Consider the following 14,147-nt stretch of genomic DNA (forward strand, 5'->3'; position numbering starts at 1 on the left):
TACAGCAGTAACAAGAATTCGAGCCCATTTTTGGACGTCTGAAAAATGCTTAAAATTACGATTTTCAACAGATTGCTCCGTTCTTCACAGTAATAAAAAGCATAAACTGCTAAAACTAATTTTATTTTGTATATAACAGAGACTTCATCAATGACCTTAAGAGACCAAATCGTGTCCTGTGTGCATCGTTTCGGCGCAGAATACAGCAGCATCTAAGCACCAAAACATGTTTCAATTTTGTGATGGGGCGTTTTTTTCGAAGGATGCCGTCGGCATACTGAAAATCGTTCGGCAATGCAAATATGTACTTTTAATTGGACATACAAGGTTTCGAGGCCATTTTCGGACACCTAAAAATTGCTTAAAATCAAGATTTTTAATACATGTACATGTACATTTCATTGTTCTTCGTCAGCACATATTGCATAAATTGCTGTAACTAAGTTCACTAGACTCAATGGTGACCTAAGTTGCTCAAATATTGGCTTAAGGGCATCGTTTCGACGCAGAATACTGCAGTAACTGAGCACCAAAACGTGTTTCGATTTCGTGATGAGGTCTTCTTTGGACGTATGACGTCGGCATCCTGAAACACCGTCGGCAATGTAATATATACTATCGTTCGGACATACATAGCAGTAATATATCCACATGTATTTATTTATCATCTAGTCCACCCTGGTGCTGTGATTTACGGCAGTAATAAGGATTCGAGTCCATTTTTGGACACCTTATAAATGCTTTAAATTACGATTTTCAACACATTACACTGTTCGATGTCGGCACATTATGCATAAATTGCTGAAACGAAAATCATTTTATATCTCATAAAGGCCCTAATGATGACTCAAGATGACCAAATATTATTTTAAGGGCATCGTTTCGGCGCAGAAAACAACAGTAACGGACCACCAAAACATGTTCCAATTTCGTGATTTGGTATTCTTTTTTGACGTATGCCGTCGGTATAATTAATATCCGTCGGCAATGAAATATATACTTTTATTTGGACATACATACCAGCAATATATCCACCTGGTTTGATTCATCCTCAACTCCTCTTTGATGCTGAGAATAACAGCAGTAACAAGGATTCGAGCCCATTTCCGTACACCTATAAAATGCTTTAAATTCAGATTTTCCGGACATTTCACTATTTTTTGTCGAAACATTATGCATAAAGTGCTGAAACTGATTTCATTTCGTATCTTATAAAGACCCCAACAATGACCTAAGATGACCAAACATTGGCTTAAGAGCACCGTTTCGGTGCAGAATAAAGCATTAACTGAGTATGAAAATATGTTCTAATTTCGCGATGAGGCCTTCTTTGGACTTATGCCGTCGGCATCCGGAATATCCGTCGGCTATGTTAAATGTACAGTTACTTTTACATACATACCAGCAGTATATCAACATGTTTTAGTTCATCCCAAAATCCCACTGGACGCTGTGAATTACAGCAGTAATAAAGATTTGAGCCCATTTCGAACATTAAAAAACTTAAAAAATTGATGCCATTGGTATCCTGAACATCTGCCGGCAATGTAATATGTAGGATTTTTTTAACAAACATACCAACAATATATCGATATCGTGAAATGCATCCTAAAGCCTGCATAAAAATTGTGAATAACAGCAGCAAGAGGGCTTTAAGCCTGTTTATTGAGACATTAAAAAGACAAAAACATAATAAAAAGAACAACTTTGAAAATTTTTCGATGGCCAATAATGCATATATTGATAACATTTATTTCATGTTGTACTTTGCACAACTTCCAACTACTGTTGTTACTGCTATAACTTCCAATAGTAGCATAAGTAATATTGTTGCTGTTACTAAAACTGCCAACAGTAACAGCAGTAATATTGTTTTTACTGCTATAACTTTACAACAGTAATAGCAGTAATACTGCTACTACTGCTATAACTTCCACCAGTAGTAGCTATTACTGCTACAATGCTAATAGCAGTAATACTGCTGTTACTGTTGCTACTGTTCTACTGCTAACTTCCCGCTGGTCCTACAACAGCCATTTGGCGATTTGGGTGGTAATGATACTTGGCTGAGATATTATGCCCGCAAGCATTGTCAGCAAGTTTGGTGAAGATCGGATGAAAACTGTTCGACTTAAAAGAGCGGACAAGGCTAAATTCCCCGTTTTTCGAGTAATTCAAGGATTATAATCAAGGAGTGTCTAGTACAATTTGGCTGGTTATTGAATTTGGCCGAGAAGTATCGCTCGCAGACATTGTCAGCAAATTTGGTGAAGATCCGACGAAAACTGAGTTATAGAGCAGACATGTTTGTTCCTTTGGCATTCATAATGTTCTCCATTTTGTCTCTTAACCGTTAAATAAAAACTGCTGAAGTAGCTATTCAGACAGTCAGGGCTGATACCAATTTCTAGGTTTCGTCCTGAACGGCTTCTTTAAGCGACTTTTCAAATTTTCAAACATCTGATGATTCTTTTTACTGTATTTTTTAAGTTTTTGATTATTAACGAACGTTTTAATATCTAAATCAAATAACATTGTTATCCCTTGAATCGTTTTTGTGTGTTATAAACAAAAAATATCTGAAATTATATCCAGATTTCAAGACGCATATCAAACTCTGTACATAGAGCGCCTACTTTATCCGATTTACATTCGGAACATTTTCACGCGTTTCGGGCTTTATCGTATGTTTAACATGGGACTGTTGAACCGTCCAAATACAGAAAATACAGGATTTTTGTACGCGCGTGCGTCCAAATAAAGAAAATACAGGATTTTTGTACGCACGTGCATCCAAATACCGTAATATATTGTACGGTCACGTGTTGCAAATGAACGTTCGCGACTGGACAGATAAAATAGGTATAGAATAATTAATTATAAAGGCTACGCCAGTGACCTTGCAATGTACAACTTCTATACATGAACATATCGTTTTATCTGACTAACACTCATCAAGTTTCAAGAAACCAATTTATATATTCATTTAGACTAGCTCCTAGACTATCAGATATTTTTGTTATTTTTTATTTTCAAAATTGTGAATATAGCAAGTCTATATCCCAGGTCCAATGTCATAATACTAGAATCAGTTCTTTGGGAAAATTTGTAAATTAGACTGACATTTGTCACTATAATATAGATAAAAATAATTTTTCTTTTAATTCTGTGACAAATTATTTATTATCAGTCTAGTTGCTAGTCTAACATTCATTGTATCGAATTAATTTGTACTGAACAAAAAAAAACCTGATTTAAAATTGACGAAACATGTGGATCTTTTAAAATGACTTATAATGTTTAAAGATACTGTTTTTTCAAAATCGCTGGTCAAAAATATGATATTAGTGTCAATATTACTAAATTATAAATATATTAGTGTAATATAGAACAATGATTATCGGAATTTGTCTTTTTAAGTCTTTCATTTTAACAGTCATTTTAGAACTTAACTACCAAACCCGATTATCTTAAATTATTTCATGACTCCAGTCGAATTATTTAAATCGCCAGCGCATATTTTCATTCACTAAATAAGCAAATAAACTCGAAATAAATGTAAAACTCTTACAATACTTCATGTTAGTTTCTCTAAAGACATTCATCACCTTTGAAAAGTGGAAAAATTTAGCCTCTCTTGACATTTTGAATATGCCACACTCCTGTAGTTCCTGATGTCAGTTTCTTTAAAAATGTTCATACCTTTAAAACTAGACAGGACCTCGCCGGACCAGTGATTAAATCATGCCCCGACCACGAATGGAATGAATGTAAAGATAACTTCTTAGTTATTAGCTAATACTGTCAAAAAAGAACGAAAACTTATCCTTCAAAATACAAAAATGTTACAATGGCATAAAACCGAACGAATCCTTCAGTAAACGATCAAAAATCAGTTTGCTTGAGTATGTGTATTTTTACAGATTACATGCATTATGACAGCATGAACTGAAAGGAAATAGTCTTAATTACAACTGCAAAGTATGAAATTCAGTAAATCAAACGAGTAACACATCATTGTTGTATTTTTTTACGAAGGGCAAACTAGTCTGCCTATATATCCAAAAAGAGGCATTTGACAGCCATGTTCATTGTTAACTTTATAAAAATTGGAAATATTTGAGGAAGGCTGTCGCCTTCTAAGGGTCATAGTAAGGTCACAGCACAAGGTCAAATGTCAATATGTGCATTTGGTTATAAACTTCAGATTTTCGCCATATTTGCTACTTTTTAATATAAACTTGTAATTTTTCGGTGATAATTATGACTTTGATAAGTAAATTATATTACTTCGTGTAGATTTATTGCATTTGAGACTGGCAAAATTCAAAACGACTAAGTTATTTCTATAGATTTAGCTTAATCTTTCGTACGCTCTGATATTTTGTTTTGCTATCTTTCTCATGTTTCTAAAACTTCCGTTTCCAGGCTAACAATTTCCAACAAGGCTGGTTGATTGCCTGTTTGATTGCCTGTTTGATTGTCTATATGAACAGTACAGGTAGAAAAAATCTATGGCGCGTATTTTATAAAGACTAGTAAAGTCAAACTTCGTTTGCTCGAATTCGGATTATTTGCTTACTACTCTTGGTTCGAACTCATCGTCAGGTCTATATAATGTATACTTCACGTTGGCTTGTACTACTGATATCGCGAACACATTTTGCTTGTCCCGTCAAGCTCTAGCAAACAAAGTTTGACTGTACTAACTGTTGAAAGATCTAAGGATTCCTTCAGAAGCATAGAACTCGAGGACGACAAAAATAGCAAACTCGGTTTGATTAAGTCTGTTTGTGAGATATTATGAAATGTGGAAATTACCTCAAGCATTATTTAAAATGGTTTATGTTGTCAATTAAAATCTATTACTGTGGTTTATAATTACGCATGTGCTGTAGTAACTTCAGGAATATGTGGGCGTTTAGAAATATTATCTATGTACAAACATTAAGCGATATCAGAGTTTAAATATAGATATTAGATAACCGCATATGTTAGGTTTGTTTTCGTTCCATTAGCATGAAAATAGTACTCTTCATATTTTTGAATCAGCTAAAAAAATTTCTTGGCACATTAACATTAGGCCATTATAAGAACCAGAAGCCACCCTTTAAGTGTTTTCAACAATCTACAATTTTGTAACTATTTGTATTTGTTTATGTTGGTTCTGTAGATGCTTAACTTCAAACAGGCTTAATAATGGCCAGTTAATTTGCAAGTATAACGAACGTTATTAGTATGGTCATTATGACTGTGAATATAGGGGTAAAGCATGTTTGTTTTCCTGTTACAATCCGAGTGAATGGTTGGTGATAGAACCGGGTAGAGCAAACGTACCAATGTATCACAAAGGAATCTATTGATGTTATAAAAATGAAACAAATATGAGCTAACGCTTTTGTAGTCTTAAACGTGTAAAAATAAAATAATATATTGTCAATTAGATTCAGTGCGGAATGCTAGAATGAACTACTCTTATACAAAAATAACTTCTTACGCTTCTATAAAAATGGATAAACCCCATAATAGTACACTTCACAGGCTATAGACGTCTTAGCCTAACATATTCAATCGGCGGTATTTGTTTACTATAAATCCATCGTTTTGAACTTGCATCGTTTTGAACTGTTCTTCATGCTCTTCTCATCCTGCAGGAAGTTATTTTTACGCATTGTATATCTTTTAGTTACTATCAAACCACCATATTTCATCATTTTGATTAGCTGAACATAGTTGAACATTCAGAATATAATCATTTGAATTTCATTAAATTCATAGGATCAAAGTGTACTGCTGTGTCTTGGAATTTACTAATTATGTGACTTTTAATAAGGGTTACCTTATTGTTACCTTTACAGTTAAATGAATTTAAATCAGGCTATTACCGTATTTATGTTTTATTATAATAAATTAATCATTAAACATTGTGTAAAAATTCATCCAAAGGATTTGTATATTATTAATATACGCGCCATTTTGCTATCTTTGATAGCTTAGAAGTCATTTAGTTAAGTTTTGACCTTGACATATCTGTGGCCTTGAAATTACATTAGAATAACCCTTGGATACGACAGTTCCAAAAATATTTCTGCAGTTGATCCACATTATAATGATTAGCAAACATATCAAGTATAACACACTTTGCCATCGTGTGCCACTTTTCCCAGATATATATTATTCTATATAATATGATATATATGATGTATATTTTTGTATTATCATCAGTTTTATTTACAAAACACTAAAGGGCGTTGAGACACAATGTTTAAACTAATTCAGATGGTTATATGAAAATAAAGCAAGTGCATAGCGGCATAGTTTGTTTGTAAATGCACTCATTTGACCCCATTATACTGTACTGAGAAACCCTAGAAGGCGACAGCCCCTTTTAAGTTTCATGTATGATCCTAAGTAACACTTTTATATTAATATCCGAGCATTAACAAAAAAGCCATCAGAGGTCACATTTTCCTAAGATATTGGTAGACTAAACTTTCTTATTCTGAGTATTGAGTTATATTGGCCTGGGACACTTGAATGTAAAACATCGGTCAAATTAATTTCAACTTATTAGCCATAATTATTCATTTGCTTATTTATTTTATTCATATATCTATTTGTTTTACATCCATTATGTCAAAGCCTTTCTTTCAAACAATTTACTAAGAAGTCCTTTAATTACTAGTATAACGAAACAACTTGATATAATATATCATAAAGCTTACTAGTAATGCCTTAACTGACATCAACATATATATTCAAGTCAATGTGATAGTTTCAAATGCAGTAACAATCTATAAAACATGCACTTTACAGCCTTTTAATAACTCTTTGAAAATATAAATACAAAAATCTTACCATTACATGCTTGCCTTGACATATGGTACAGTTATAGTGGTTCGTTTCCTTTCTTAAAAATGGTGCATACGTTCTTTGAAGAATTGATGCATATATCCTTGAAAATGTTTTCTGCAAAGCGTTGTTTGTTTCCAAAAAATTGCGAACAGTTTAGAAATAACGTTGATCGAAAAATGTCCTTTTGAATCTTCGGACAGTGAAAAGTCTCCATTAATCCGATATTGCTCAGACTCTAGTATTGCAATTCCGCAAAATCTTCAAGCATTTTACTTATTGACAGCAGACCAATAAAATGCCCATGACACACAGCAGGTTTCTAATTAATCCTGGCCAATGTTACTGACACAAAAATACATATTAAATGCATTTACTGAAAAAGCAACATTAAACTAAAGTAAACTTTAAAAAAGAAATAAGTGTAAAACGTTATTGCTTTCCGTTCATTAGCCGTTTTATTCCTTACAAGTGCAAGCGCCTGGAAGCACATCGAATTAAAAAAAATTGATGTGTGAAGGTCACAGGTTCAAGTCCCACGTTGAGCACAGATTATTTTGAGATAAGTTCTCATTTCTAATATTAATCTTTATTTGTGTTTATTTGGGATAAATGAATAAATAAATGGGCAATGTTATTAATATGGCAGAGTCTAAACCAGAATTGGGTTTTTTTAAAGGCGTTGAAACTATCCAAAAGAGTGGCCTTTTTATGCAGCTCTTTTCCGGAATTCAAAGTATATTTCAGTATTATACTGATAATTGTTTTGTAGAGTAATACACATGTTTTACTTGCTGTTCAATTTTCATTTTAAACAATCCTTTCTTTCTATGGTTTGATGTTGTTTGTATGTTTTTCTCCTAAGGCTAAGCGTTGAATAATTACGTTGTTTGACAAATACATGAATTATTGTACGTCTTACATAGTTACACTTAATAGTTTGCATGCTCCTCTTAAAACGACAACTCTGTATTTTAGATAAACCTGTATCTGCTTTTATCACAACATTTTAAAGATAGTATGATAATGATGTAGGTTATGTATTTCATAGTTTTGTTATCAAAACTGCTGATACATATTCGTTAATATACCAGTCTATGAATCACACCTTGTGAATTTTGAATTACATGTACTATTTACAAAAACAAAAGGAAAGAAAACGGAAAGAAGCAGAGGTAAGTACTCTTGGTCATTATGATATATTAATATAATGCATGCGTTTTAATCTCAGGAAATACAATGTATATGGAGATCGTTTAAAAGCTAGAACAAAACGAAGCAGAATAATAATAGACCCGGTTTGACGGAATCCGTTCGTAAGAGGTAATAAACCCCCTAGCATCTGCTTCAGCGGAATTCGGAGAACAGCAAACGTTCGACTATTCAACAGCCTTGTCAACTGAAAAAATAATATAAGTCGAAAAAGGGGCATAATTTTAATACAAAGTAAAACAGAGTTATGAAACCTATGCAACGTAAGTCAGTTCTTCACAGTGAATAACAGTGTGAAGTTTAAATCCATTCCCACAAGTGGTTACATAGAAATAAGCTTACAAATAAAACTTAACCAAATCGGGATGCCGACGCCCACGCATTGGTGAGTCCAATAGCTCTACCTATTCTTCGAATAGTCGAGCTAAAAAGGATCAGAAAATATTAAGTCCCCGAAGTTACATTAAAATATCCGTATTGTGTTAAAGTTTGAAAGGTCGTAGTTATGTTTGCTTTAGGTCAAATCCTGGAAGAGAAATCACATAAATGTTGGAAACAAGCTTCAGCCAATTTTAGCTGTTTAAGCTCGATCGTTCGTTAACAAATAGTAGACATTTCAGAATCGAAATGATATAACATAGCGGTGTTACACTTAAGTCAGACACAATCTATAAATTATAAGACGCACAAGATGTGACTGCCTGTATTTCTGTGGAGGGTCAGTAGATCTTCATGTCAGTCTATGCTAAAATTAAGTCGACAAAACAAATCAATTACTGGGTTTGTTAGCGACTCTCCAAAATGTGGGTGCAGTATGATAAATATGGGAACTCGGCTGCCGCCTCCATCCCCACCCCCACCCCCATCATTTATCATACTAACTTCACATATTTCCCTAGAGGGTCACTAACAAACCCAATAATTAATAATGCATTCCTATGTTATTCCGCGGGACGTGTTACTTCCCATATTTAAGCACTGTTAAAACACTATTATTCGTTGGCTTCATGCCGACATACAAAACTAAGCTCCATAGATGCTCCAAGAAATATTGCTTCCCTATTTCATCTATTTGTTGTTATTTACAAGACATATTAGAATTGAAATAATATTTAGCAGAACCATATTGTAACAGATCATAACAGCAGGAATCGGAAATACGCAACGACTACAATTCACTCAGGCTTCGTCCTCGTGAAATTATTCCGCAGGCGTACACTATCTTCGTATTATTTAGATATGTTGAAGCATGGTTTTACTTAAGAAATAGTAAGTTCCCAAGTGTAGTTTGTCGTAGAATGACCCGTGTTTTGAGTTCTTATGCGTAAGAATATATCACGAAGGCCGTAGCCCTGAGTGATATATTTTTTTCACATAAGAACGAAAAACCAAGAGAACTTGTTATTTCGATTTAATACGACATACTCGAAACAAAACAACAGTGATACAATAAACTGTTAGTACGTTTTTACGATATATACTACACTTCGTGCTACGCACCTGGATTTGGCTGTTGAAATTTCCTCCATGTATTCTCCAAATTGCTTAAGTACTGCAGCAAATATTGTTCAAAATGACCATCGAACCTTTAATAAATTACCCTCCAGTCCCCAAAACCACGACGAATTGTTCTCGTATGCAACAGATTAGTTGTTTATGCCATTTATACACCCAAACTTTGTTGTTGTACGCGGATACCATGCTTTTCCGCTATTACTTACAAACGTCTCGTGACTATCATTCATAGAAAGAATTGCAAGCGGGGGTTTGGCAATATACGGAATAATCCTTTGCACGCGCATTGGTTATCGCAAAATAACCGTTGACATATTTTTTTCTATGTGTATGTAGGTTATTTGCTGATCGTGTTAGAATATACATTATTTCTGTAAAAAGATCTAAGTCAACGTGAGTTGGATTAAGCCACATATTTGAAATCATGTGAGATAGTATATTTACATAGGTGATAATTCATTTGTGTTATCTCAAGTTATCTGGATAGCTGAAAAGTCGTTATAAAGAAATCGTGATAATCTAGATATAAATTGGTTACTAATACAAATGTATTAATTTTTGCTTTTTAGGCCATCAAAGTGCTTAAGATGAGTTATTGGGGTCACTCACTGGCCGTTCGTCGTCCATGCCAAAACGATATATTCTGCTGCTCAGCTAATTATGATTTAACTTTACATAACGGTTCCTTGGCTGTCCGATACCAAACTGTTCATCAAGAGCTTCGCAAAACGGGACATTATTTGTCCAAGTTCTAGAACAGAGGAGGAGGCGGGATAGGAGAGGGTTGGGGTGTATTATTCGGTGTGTGTGACGAAATACTAAGGTATACGAGACTAAATGATTTTTGGGGTGGGCGGGCTGAGGGCGGGGGAGCGGGTTTATTTGGTTAATGTGTGTGAGTGGGAGTAATGTTGATTGTTGCAGTGTAAAAGTCATCTCTTCACCACGACAATGGAGAGGAAATATTTTACAAAACCACGTGTCAGAAACCGTAAGCGAGATTTAAAAATATTTTCACAAAATGTTCGTTGGGTGACCACCTACTGAAATTGTTTTGTTTAAATTATTCTGATACACAACAACATGGCCGCCAGGGTGCGTGGTCTAGCGGGAACTTAAAAACCTCTTGCAAGAAACTTTAGTCCTGATTTCAAAATAATCCAACAAAAAATGTTTCTTGGGTGACCTCAAGCATTCTAGCACAGTCTTAACTTAAGTCAAACTTCTTATATTCCAAACAGAAAGAAAGCAACAACAACAAAGAAATACTGATTTCATGTACGGGACGATTTATTTACATGACATTAAAATACTGCTACTAGGAAGTATAAATCTCTGAGAAGATCCTTAAGAAGCGTAGAACAAAGCCAAGCATTGCATACGGTTTGCAGGCTTATCAGTTTGAGAAGCGATAAATCATGTCAAGAAAACACCCTTCAGAACTGTCACAAAAATTCTTGTTATAAAGTACCTAATTTTATTTTCGGAGCTATTCAGAACAAACATTTTACAATTTCGTGTTATATCTGATTTTTGTTGCCAGCTATATTTGCTTCAGCCATTCTTCGGCAATAGGTATTTTCTGCAGGTTTCAAATGTTTATATCTAGTGTCATCTAAATATCCCCGTGATACCATATCAGCTATCTGAAGCTTATTAATAAAGCAAAAATCATATTTACTTGATCTTATTTACATCCTTTGTAGTTCAGGTTGTGTGCCGTACACCACGGTGTTTTCGGTATCGAACTTATTGTCCGACTCCTTTGTCGCTTTCCGCAAGTAATTGTGTAAAATTTATTTAGGGTGACAACTAAGCTCGATAAGAGGATTCTGAAGCTTATGCTTACAGTGGCTGGTTTTCCTGGATCAACTTTCGAATGCACCCCATTGAATAATTCATTGAAATATTGGAGTTTGGCACCTGGTTTTACAGTATTTTGTTGTTTCTGTCACACGGGTACTAAACAGTGCCAGATGTACCAGTGGGGGCACACCATGTATCCTACAGACACATTCTATTTCAAATACTTTCTGAGCTAGGCGTGTCACAAGGTGAAAATATGTGTTTTTGACTACGTCAGGGGCCATAATTCTGGAAAGAAGGGGCGGAGCCAGACAAAAAATAAAAGGTACGCAAGTACATATCACGATAAAAACTCATGCAATTTTTCATCAATTTATATCAAATGCTTCTTGAGCTAGGTGCGTCAAGAACTTCGGGCGACGGACGGACGCATAGACAAACGGATGCACGGACAAGACCAAATCTATATGCCCCCACCACTCATACGGGCATAATTAAAATAGAAGTAGATAATCTGAGGCCATTTCTTGAACTGCAAAATTATTATTCCTATAGTTGTGTTGCTTCGAATGTTTAGCTTCGCATGTTTATTTACCCCACCCACTTTTCCCTAGTTTGAGAGTGTACCACTCTTCCAATATTAATCAGAGTGTGCTGATATATTGTCATTTTAATGTTTATTTAGCTTACAATATCTGCTGAAAATAACACCTAAATATCTCAACTAATAAAAAATGTTTTAGATTTTTGGTGAAGTTCGTCCATTGAAAATCAGTAAATTTGATTAGGCCACTTTGTGGCTTTGTGTTGAAAAAAGTATTCAAGACAATTTAAAACGCAACATGTTGTGTAAATGTCCATTGCATACTTATTTTATCACGAAAGTTCCAGGTAAAAAGTTTGAACCATTTTTAAAAACGCGGCGGAGATTGTGTTCCTGGCTGGTTACATGTCAAATTACCCCACCCACTTTAAATGTGAATTTCTATAAAAGTAAGTCAAAACTGATAACAGTAACACTTGTGAATGAAACTTAATACATGTAGGTATATTGTCATAAAATATAGAGAAAATCAAAAAACATTTTGCGCAGACACCTAACTGCGACCCCCCTTTTTCACATCAGTGGCTGTTTAGACTCATTTCTTTTCGCTGACCATATCGTCTCTGCCGTCGAGAATTATATTTATAAATGACATGTGATCTGCTAAAACATAAAATGTGTCCAGAAAATTCCTTATTTGAACGTTGTGTCTATTTTGGAAAAGTGCTGTTTTCGCATAATAAATAGTTATCAAAAAATTTAAAACAATGCCTCGAAATCTCGAAATACAGTGTCTTAGATTTTTTAATGTGTCAAGTGATTTACTTTTACGTAGTTCTAACGGCAGTTCATTCCAAAGTTTTGGACCAATAGTACAGAAACTCTTTCATTGAATGGTTTGCACTTGTTGTATGGAAAAAAATAACGACATTCAAAATTTTCAGACGATCTCAAACCTTTCCTACTAGGAATATACTCTACATGAAAGAAAGTATCTAGAACTCAATTTTTGCTTTCACCGGCAACCAATGAAAGTGATACAATGCTTGTTTAGAACTGTTCAATTTCCTCCTGTTAAGGACAAGTTTTGCGCAAAAGTTTTAATACGTTGCATCTTACCCACCTCAAAGTTAGCTATACCATACAGGATGACATTGCAATACTCCAGAGGTGGAATAACTAGAGACAAAACTAAAATTTCAGTGCATACTTTTGTTAGGTATTTTCGGATGTTCTTGATTCGTAGGTAATCCAGCATGACTGTACGACATTTGCAATTTACATGATCTTTAAAGTTCAAGGTTTCGTCAAGAAATACACCGAGATATCTAATTGTGCTTTCACGTTTGATATCATCACCAGTAATTTTAATTGAATTTGTAAAACATTTGTTCAATTGTGGTCTGCTACCAAACAATACATTCAGTTTTGGAAGTGTTCATTTTTTGTTTGTTTGTGTTCATTCATTGATTATATCTGCGCACCTTTCAAGGTCTCCGATCGCTTGTGATTCTACGGAAGCAGATGCAGGGCAAAAGCTTTTATTTGCTATATGATCACCAGCAGAACCGCACACTGATATGGATTTTGAAATGACATCAAAAAGAGTTCCAGCATAGGTGAGATACAACCACGGACCAAGGCAACTGCCCTGGGCACACTGCATTCAAAATGGCGGTCTGATGGATATACATTGTTGATATTAATCTCACAATTACGATGCCTTAAATAGGAGTCTACCCATTTAATAACTGTATCACAGACGCCATATTATGCTTTTAGGAGATCTAGAAGAATGTCATGGTCGACAGTGTCAAATTCCGCACTTAAGTTAATCGCAATAAGGGCCGTGATTTCCTTTTTCTCCATACCACTTAGAAGATCATTGACCAACTGAAGTAGCGCAGATTCACAGAAGTGGTATTTCCTATATGCAGACTGGTTCTTAGACAAAAGACTGTTTTGATTTACATGTTTGTTTAATCTGTAAAGAACAGCTTTTTCGATAAATTACTCACAGGACGATAATTGGAAAGCTTTAGTTCAAGACCTGCTTTTTTAGAAAAGTTCTAACAACTGCTTGTTTGTATTTCACAGGGAAAACACCTTGTAATGAGGGATTCACCGATTTAGTGATTGTAGAGAAAAGTCCATCTTCATGTGATTTCAAAATACGTGTTGCCAAAATATCTAACTCTGAAGACGTAGTATTCAATTC

This window comes from Mercenaria mercenaria, chromosome 3, assembly GCF_021730395.1.
Source record: "Mercenaria mercenaria strain notata chromosome 3, MADL_Memer_1, whole genome shotgun sequence".
NCBI lineage: Eukaryota > Metazoa > Mollusca > Bivalvia > Venerida > Veneridae > Mercenaria > Mercenaria mercenaria.